A 9838-nucleotide genomic window follows, 5' to 3' on the forward strand; every position below is an offset into this window, starting at 1 on the left:
GAACTCCATTCAAAAAAGCCGATTTCACATCTAGTTGATACAGTTTCCAGCTCTTTTGTGCAGCCAAAGCTATTAAGGTTCTAATGGTGTCCAACCTAGCAACCGGTGCATAAGTCTCATTGTAGTCCAAACCAGGCTTTTGTGCATAGCCTTTTGCCACCAGCCTGGCTTTATTCTTCAACACTGAACCATCAAGGTTTAATTTGGTTTTGTAAACCCATTTAACCCCTATGACAGGCTTTTCAGTTGGTCTGTCAACAAGCTTCCAGGTGCTATTCTTTTCAATCATAAACAGCTCATCCTTCATAGCTTTTAACCAAGACTCATCTTGTTTGGCATCCTCATACTTCTCTGGATCCATGATACACAGATTACATTGAGCCAATACATCATTCAGATTTCTCCATTTCAAAGGTGTATTATCAAATGCTTGATTTTGTCCTTCAATTGCATTTGACATGCTTGAAGATTCACCTAAGATAGGTGACCTTGATTCAGATTCATAGTCTTCACTATTAAGAGTTCTTCTAGACTGAGATAGAATAGGTGATGTAGGGGACAACACCATTCTGTCATTACTCTCTGTGCTTATATCACTGTGCATGAAACTTCCAGTATTAAGAAATGTTGACCCTGAGTTCTCTTCCCAATTCCATACAGCTTCTTCATCAAACACAATGTCTCTTGACAAGAACAACTTCTTAGATAATGGATCAAACACCCTATACCCCTTCTCACAAGTTGCATACCCCACAAATACTCCTTTTAGACTTTTTGGTTCCAGTTTATGTCTCTGTTCACTTGGAACATGAACATAACACAGAGATCCAAATACTCTCAGATGAGCTATTCCTGGCTTTCTACCAGAATAAGCTTCAAAAGGTGTAATGTTGTTTAAGGCCTTTGTGGGGCATCTATTCAGAATATACACAGATGTATGCACAGCTTCTGCCCAGAGAAAATATGGCATCCTCTTCTCATGCAACATAGATTTCGCCATTTCAATCACTGTTCTGTTCTTTCTTTCCACTACTCCATTTTGTTGTGGAGTATATGCAAGAGTAAGCTGTCTTTGTAAACCTTCTTTCTCACAGAACTGATCAAATTCTGCAGACTTGAACTCCCCTCCTCTGTCACTTCTCAATGTTTTAATCTTGAAACCACTTTGTAATTCTGCCATAGCTTTGAATTTCTTAAAACAGTTGAACGCATCTGACTTATATCTCAAGAAATAGACCCAAATCATTCTGGTAAAATCATCTATCAGAAGCATGAAATACTTATTTCCAGCAAGTGACTCAGTCTTCATAGGTCCACACAAATCGACATGAATCAATTCAAGTGGAGCAGTTGCTCTATACACCTGATTTCTAGGGAATTCTTCTCTGTGCTGTTTACCAAATTGGCATCCTTCACAGACTCCATTGTACTCTGCAAGCTGTGGTAAACCATGTACCATTTCCTTGTCTCTCAATTGTTTGAGACCACCAAAATGTAGATGTCCAAATCTCCTGTGCCAAATCTCAGTGGAGTGAGTAACACTTGCTTTCAGCACCATTTGATTTTCAGAGAACAAAGTCAGTGGATAACACCTATTTACTTTCTTTTTCACTCTCATAACCAAGCATTCTAGTGATGGACCATCATACACATTGCACATTCCACCTCCAAACACCAAGAAGTATCCATGTTCATCCATCTGACCAACACTGAGTAAGTTCTCCTTTAACCCGGGAAGATACATTACTTCTCTAACATATTTTCTCCCTTTATTTGTATCAATAACTAAAGATCCCATTCCTGCAACATTCACAAGATCTCCAGTTGGCATTTGGACTTTACCAGCTACATTGGTTCTAACCTCAACAAGCAAATCGACATTTCCTGTCATGTGATTGCTACAACCACTGTCTACATACCACTCTCCATTCACCTTTGGTTCTGTGACAGTGTTGTTTGCATAAAACAGATTTCCTGTCATCTCCAGTTGACTTGCATTATTTGCCTTTTGCACTGACCTGCCTACATTACACTCCCTAGCCCAATGCCCAAATTTATCACAGTTGAAACACTTTGGTTTCCCTTTGTATCTACACTCACCAAAGTGATACTTAGAACACACTTTGCACTGAGGCTTTGCAACCTCCTGACCCACAGACTGAGATGCATTTGCACTCTGATAATTTTGCAGAGGAAATTTCTGCTGAAATTTGGGTTTTGATTCCCATTTCTTGCCTTTAGAATTCCAATTTCTCTGAGTTCTAGATGAACTCGAATGACCACCACTCTTGTTCTGCTCCTTTGGATTCACTGAGAGTGAAGAGAATGCTCTTTCATTTGCATCAATCATATGCAAATCGAACCGTTGTTCTTGACTCTTTAAGATTGCAACTACTTCCTGCAATTCCACAGTCTCTAAGCACTTTGTATTTTCTATAACCAAACAGATAGAATCATAAGGTTTGCTAAGACTTATCAGGACCTTCTGCACTAGTCTCTCATTCGACAAAGATTCACCAAATGTTCTCATCTGATTTATTAGATCATTCAACCGTGTAAGATAGCTAGACAAAGACTCATCATCTCGCATCCTAGCATATTCAAATTCTCTTCTAAGATTCTGCAATTTCACAGATCGTACCTGATCACCACCATGATACTCTCCATACAACAAATCCCATGCCATCTTCGCTGACTCGGCATTGGCGATTCGAGGGAAGATTTGATCCGAGACTGCATTCTGAATGATTCCCAAAGCCTTTGCGTCTTGCATCAACACAGCTGACATTTCTTCATCTCCATCATCCTCCGACGATCCTTCAGACTTCTTCTTCTTCGGATCCGACGTTTTAACTCCTTTCTCCACCAGATTCCACAACCCATGTGATTTGAAGATTGTCACCATTTTGATTCTCCAGAACTCGTAGTTCTCACCGGAGAAGATTGGAGTCCTCACTTCCGAGCCTCCAGATCCAGACATGGTTTTGATCTGAATCGACAACCTTCACAGAGTTTCAAGAGAGCTTCGATTGAGCTCGACAACTTCACAGATTTACGCCCAGATTGTTAAATCCAACCAGGCTCTGAGGCCATGTTAGTGTTTCTGAATTCAAGAGATTTAAACTTAAGAAAGAAAGCTTAACTAAGAACAAAAACAAAATCGAAGAACACAATGGAAGATGAATAGTTTTCTTCTTCTCTCTGTCAAATTGCAGAGGAATATTTCTCTGTGTTAATGAAAAAACACGAAGCACATGCTTTTACATAACTGATGGCCTAGCACTTGGGACCACACATACACTACATTTCATCCTAGACACACATCTTTCTAATCTCATGGATCACTCAACACATGGCACTCATGGCCTTTTTACAAAACTAGACATTTACACTTTGCCTCATTTGCACAAGTGAATACACCAATTCAAAACAGAAACTTATTCTAAAAAACTTTTCAGCTCAAATACTTATAATTCAACATAACTCCTTATGCAGATAATCTTGGACCTTATTGTAATCTTCTATGGTGCATTGCCGAGATGTGATTGATTCAAGAATTTGCTTTGTCACTCTTTCAAGGTTGAAGTCGTCAGATACGCACACCCAAACGGCTGGTTGAAACGTTTGGGTTGCAACCATATCATTGAGTACTTGTCCAGCAAGTGTTGTCTTTCCGACTCCAGCCATACTAACAATTGCAACTACATCAAAATTGACTGCATAATGCTCTTGTTTCGACAGCAGCTCAACAATCTTTCTTTTGTCCTCATCCTTTCCAATCACATGTCCATCTGGTTGACTAGAACTAGGTGATATATTTCGGTGTGCCCTTGTAGTCAATGCCCCAGTATCAATTTTCAAATTAAGCTGATCTTTTTGTTCATATATCTCTTGTAACCGCTGACTAATCTTCTGTATTTCCGAGTTTATGTTGAAGTTGAAAACACCATCAGGAATTGAGTTCCACACTTTGCTTGTTGTGCTGGAATGAGCATGTTGTATCTGACGTTTCAACATATTAGTAACATATTTGTCCAACACGTCTTCCACATCAAAAGCCAAGTCCCTGAGATCATCGAGCCAAAGCTTCAGTGCGTTGTTCTCAGCCGTCAGTTGCCTCTCCTCTGCGTCATTCGTCAGTGCTCCAATTGCAGACAAGGTGGCACTCCATTTCTTCAGTTTTTGATCTACGCCCTTTACAAGTCCAAAGTACTTGAAGACCTCGCGATGCGCCTAACTTGTCAACCAGCACTTGGAGGAATGCCACAAGAAAAACCTCTCCCCCCATAGTTTGTTGAATTGGAAGTTTGATCCGTTGAGCAATACCAATCAAACTCACAACTAGTCACAGCTGCATTATTAAAACAGATGAAACCAATTTAAAAAAAGGGCGACGCCAAGCCAACAACGCTTCCCACTTTGCGAGGGTCGGAGGAAACTAGTTATTGTAATACAAATTTATACAATTCTATAACCGTCCTACAGGCTGCACATGAGCTCAATTGGGTATGTAAAAATTATATATGTTTTACTTTTAAAAATAAGAGTATTAATTTAGGAAGCGACAAGTTACACAACTCGAAACTCTCACATCGGTATAGGACCGAATATGTAGTAAGAACTTATATGGAAGTCGTCAGATCAAGAGGACACTGGCTTCAAAGGATCAGGTTTCAGTTGAAGTTGAAAACTTTGCAATTAAGATTAAGGAGTTGTTCCCTGGAAGCTTGAGCTCTCGACCGTAAAACTGCACAAATTGACCCTGAAACCGTATATATATATATATATATATATATATATATATATATATATATATATATATATATATATATAGATAGCTCCAATTAAGATGAAGAAAATGAAATAATTAATCAATAAATAATGGATTTCCCATATATTTGCAGGAAGAACTTACTGCGTTAATTGAAGCTTTCAGATGATCATGAAGAAGAAGGGACTTGTTTCCATCGATCTGATCGCTTATGAAAATCAACAAATCCAGATTCGAGAAGACAGAGACTTTAGACCTCTTCAATTTGCTATGATAATTGACAAGTCCTCTCTGTTTTCTCTCTCTTCATTGTCGTAGGGAGGGATCATAATGTTTGTCTTTTACATTTTTTTTAGTGTACTTTTACTCATCACCTTATTTATTAATATTAGATCAATTTAAATTTTAAAATTCGTGCATGTCTACTTCAGGAATCTCGAAATTTAAATTCATATAACGATTATAAATATGATGCTTAGCATACATCATAGTTTATGGTAGTGAGCAATTCTTTATCTTTTATTCTCATTTTGTTTATATGAGCAATAATAATGGAATTGTTGGCAGACAAATTTTTAGCTTTGGTGCATGAGCTCGTGGATGCTCTTAACAGTACTCTTTTGCTATATGAATTACATTGTTTTGTTTTGTTTTGTGGCAGTGTTCAATTCAATTTTTCCTTTTTGTATGCAATTGTAGATAATGTCGAGATGGTAACGATTTGGTTTGAATTGGTTTCTAGCTTTAGATGTCGAAAGTCAACTGATTTGAAACTACCAGAATTTTCAATAATTCTATTAGAAGTACTTTGATTTTATTTTTTTATTATAAGAAAAATTCTTCCATGATACGAGCATTGAATGGTTTGAATTGATTTATATACTGCTTTTATTGTGATCTCATGAATCTCACGTCATCCATGCCCTAATCAGTATTTTTGGAATGTTGTTTCTCTTCCATTCATGTTGCCTTTAAGACCGTGTAATCAATCGTTTGCAAATGTAACAAAAAATCTTCTCTTTGACTTGATCAATAAAGTTTTGTCAAATATCTTGGGTTTTATATTTGACCCATGCCCTTTCAATTTCATCGGATTAGTCTGTGTAGTTTACAAACTGTCTCACTTCTACAACACATATATAAGAGTAATATTCAAACGGTACAATTTGATTATGTCTTCTCTCTAGAACGCTTTTATCTTTTTGGTGTTATTTTAATTCTTGCCGGATGTATTCGATCAATTATAGTAGTGGTCACAAAATAGTATTACAAGGCCTGAAGCCACATAGATGACAGATGCAGTACACTTGAACCATAGCAGAAAAGGGATTGCGATGGAAATGAAGAAGGCAGTCACTCCGAAGAAGACACCGAAATAATGGAACTGATGAACTATGACTCGCGGACATTTGGAGTTCTGAACAAATTTGCTAACCATGATACCAGAAAAGGAAAGTGTGATTGCGAGACCGAGAAAGCAAAAGGTTAGAGGGAGCTGCTTGGAGTGAAATTGGATGGGTACAAGAGCCATTGCAATGCCTGCTGACAAGCTATACGCCACGATGATCTTTGCCCAGTCTAAGTTGTGCTTTCCCAGTCCACGAGCTGCCTGCTGCTGGTTCAGCCGGTATTGGTACTTCTTCGGGGTCAAGATCATCGTCCAACGGGGGGCTAATGAATATCTTGTTGAGTTGTTGCTGCAAAAATGCCTTAAGGCACTGATATGCACTAGTAATATAGTACATTTTCCTGCACATAAGCTGGGCTGGAGGAAGGGAGAAATGGGTTTTGGTATTTCCACGAGAGACTTCATTATGTTATATATACACACACACACACCAACTTATATATTCCTCGCCAGGACAACTTATATACTCCTCGCGCGCTATGCCTATGATCCCTTTGGGATTATCATTGGGTGTTATATTTTGTTTTTTGGTTGTTGGAAAGTAAGGTACTAAGGAAGTATCAATGTCTAACCAGACAAAAACTTTGATGTTTTTTTGGTCAATTCCAAACCCTTTCATAAACAGTAAACGCCCGAAACTAAAAGCAGGACAATAATGTAATTTGGATAAAATTGATACACTTGCTAAGACATTATCTAATACTGCAGGTTAACTCGACCATGGTATGTAGAAAATACGTATATATTAAAAGCAAATATTGTTGCTTGTTTTGACATAAAAGAGCGAGTTTGCACGTAATTTTATGTAGATATCTAGCTAGCACTGTTCAAAAAACTCCCGTCTAGCTGAGCTTAAGCGCTAGGCGGTTGGCCACTGCCCGATTAATCATACGTTTGAAAATTAAAAAAAAAATGTCTAGACCTGCTTAGGCGCCTGCTAGACCTACTTACGTGCCCGCCCAACCCACTTAGACCCACCTAGGTCACGACTGTCAACTTAGATAAAAAATAAATAATTTTCATTTTGCATTTTATTTTTTTTAATAAATTGTAAGAGACTTGTTGAATACTTGAATGAATACTCATTATATGATTGTTCCCCATGTATTAAATATGTTATAGTACTTCATAATATGTCATTCTATTTTGTAATTTATATTATCCCAATACATTATGTGTTTTCTTAAGTATAAACATGCACTTATTTATAAAATATATGATAAATTTAGTTAAATTCACCTAGTCCCTGTAAGCCCCCGTCTAGCCGCCTAGGTGCTGAGCCCTAGCCAGCTACTCAATTAGCTCGTAGTGTCTTTAAAACCTTGCCAGCTAGTACATTACAACTATGTTTCCCCTATCCAACGTTTTGTTTATGAGGTTTTCTCCCTTCTTGTTATAGCCTTATGTATTGTTGTGGTGACAAAATAGTACTACAAGGCCTGAGGCCACATAGATGAGATATAGGCCGTAGGTTTGAACCAGAGAGGAAATAGGATTTTGACAGAAATGTACAAGGCAGTGACTCCAAAGAAGACCCCGAAATAATAGAAGAAATGAATTATTATCCACGGAGAGTTGGGAGTGCTGGATAATTTTGCTTCCACGATACAAGCAAAGGCAAGTAGGATTGCGAGACCGAGAAAGCAAAATGTTAGAGGGAGCTGTTTGGAGTGAAGTTGGATGGAATGAGAGCCATTCCAATGGCCGTTGACAAGCAATAGGCCACGATAATCTTCGCCCAGTTGTGCTTCCTAGTCCTAGAGTGGCTGGCAGCAGCACTGGTGGTGGTGGTTGATCAGCTGGTACTATTATTGTTACCAGGTCAAGATCATTATCCAACGCACTGATGAATATCTTGTTGAGTAGTTGCTGCAAAAATGCCTGAATGCACTGACAACCACTAGCAATGTAGTACTTCATACTTGTAGCTAGTAACCCTACACAGCCGGGGAGGGAGGGACAGTGATGGATTAATATGTCATTCCATGAGAGAATTCATGGTAGACTTTATACAACTGCGGCAGAGCTAGGCTTACGCTGCACGACGAGATCATTATAAGGGTGGGGCCCTTCTAATTAGTCATAGTAGAAAGTTTACAACATCAGTCACATTGTAACCAAAGTTGATGATAGCATCAGATCATATTACAAACACGCTTTTTATCTGCTTAATTACTTTGTACATAAAAATTTGTTACAATAACGCGCCACAGAAATCCAAACTACCATTTCTTCCTACATCGTAAGAGAATAAGCGCACTGCATTGTGGTAACTCATTTCAGCAAGTTCTTCTTTTGGTCATCTCTAGCAAAGATGCAACATAGATGAGTACCTGCCATTGAGACTTTTAACGAAATACCCTACCCGTTTGTATATATCCTAACCATAGGGTACAAGTATCAAAACAGACACCCAAGGGTCCAAGAGATTCATGTAAAAAGATTTAACACTACTACAATATAGGCTATCACCGGCGGACCAAAAACCGACAAGAAACCCCGATTTCTGTCGGAAATTTGGCAAAAATCCGACATTAAACACTGCAATGTCGGATTGGAATAGCGACGCCATTGCTACTGTCACTAAAGGGCTTCAGCGTCGCTTTGTTCACTTAATCCGCCACTACGCAGCGTCGGTTTAAAGCGACGCTGATGTTAACGTCGGTTTAAAGCGACGCTAGTTAACAATTAACTAAATAAAATATGCAAACTAGTGACGGTTTAAACCGACGTTAGAGAACAATTAAATAAATAAAATATGCAAACTAGTGACGGTTTAAAGCGACACCACCTTTGATAATAATAATTAAAAAAAAGTCGAAATTTGTTTCTGTATTCGTTCTCAAATAATTATAACTCAAAAAAATTATATAATCGAAATAATAAATTTCAATTTTAGGCCAAAACAAACAATAATAAAAATAATTCAAAAGAAAAATAGTGCCATAATATACAAATGTTTTACATCTAACATTCCATATAATTTACAAAAATTCATCCTCCATGCTTTCCTGTGCTTGCCTTTGTCGAAGACCACAGATTTTGTAGCTCCATAGTGCCATATATAATACTAGCAACTCCATACTGTCATGCTTGCCATCAGATCAGTGCTCCAATACTTTACTACTTCAACATTAGGGCTCTAATCTCTATAGATTAAACTCAGGTTTTATACCTTTAAAAAATTATGGATCTGCGATTTCCAGTGTCCTTGCTCTTCAGATCCAACATGCATAAATACAAAAAAAAACAATTAAAAACCAAGAAACAAAAATAAATTTTCAATTTAAGCATAAAACTATTTAGAATACAAAATAGAAAGTAAAATTAATAATCATAATAATTTAAAAATGAACCACCTTCAAGATCTTCCTCCTCGAATTGGAGTTCTTCAAAGTGTTGATCTTTAAACTGGTGATCCAAAGCAAACGGGGAAGGAGTTGAGGAAAAACTAAAAAGGAGGAAGAAGGGGACGCACATATGAAATGGGGAAGGAGAAGAAGAAAGTCTGAAATTGGGGGAGAAATGAAAGCACGGTTGAAATGGGAAAGAGAAGGGTTTAAATATGGGTACTTAGTTTGCGTCCGTTAAAACCGACGCAAACGTCTGACACATTTTTTGAAATTCACATAGCGTCGCTTTAATGAAACTCGCGTCGC

The 9838-nt window shown here is 37.9% G+C and overlaps 1 long non-coding RNA gene across 1 annotated transcript; it reads right to left on the reverse strand.

Moving 5' to 3' along the window:
- Positions 1-3486: 3486 nt before the first annotated feature.
- On the reverse strand, positions 3487-5251 carry LOC126617314 (uncharacterized). The gene is made up of 3 exons (XR_007621328.1): positions 4916-5251; positions 4579-4762; positions 3487-4351 (listed from the first exon to the last, which is right to left on the reverse strand). It is a non-coding gene; the product is annotated as an uncharacterized LOC126617314 (long non-coding RNA).
- Between the last annotated feature and the right edge of the window lie 4587 nt (positions 5252-9838).

The sequence above is a fragment of the Malus sylvestris genome, chromosome 3 (assembly GCF_916048215.2).
Source record: "Malus sylvestris chromosome 3, drMalSylv7.2, whole genome shotgun sequence".
NCBI classification, from domain to species: domain Eukaryota; kingdom Viridiplantae; phylum Streptophyta; class Magnoliopsida; order Rosales; family Rosaceae; genus Malus; species Malus sylvestris.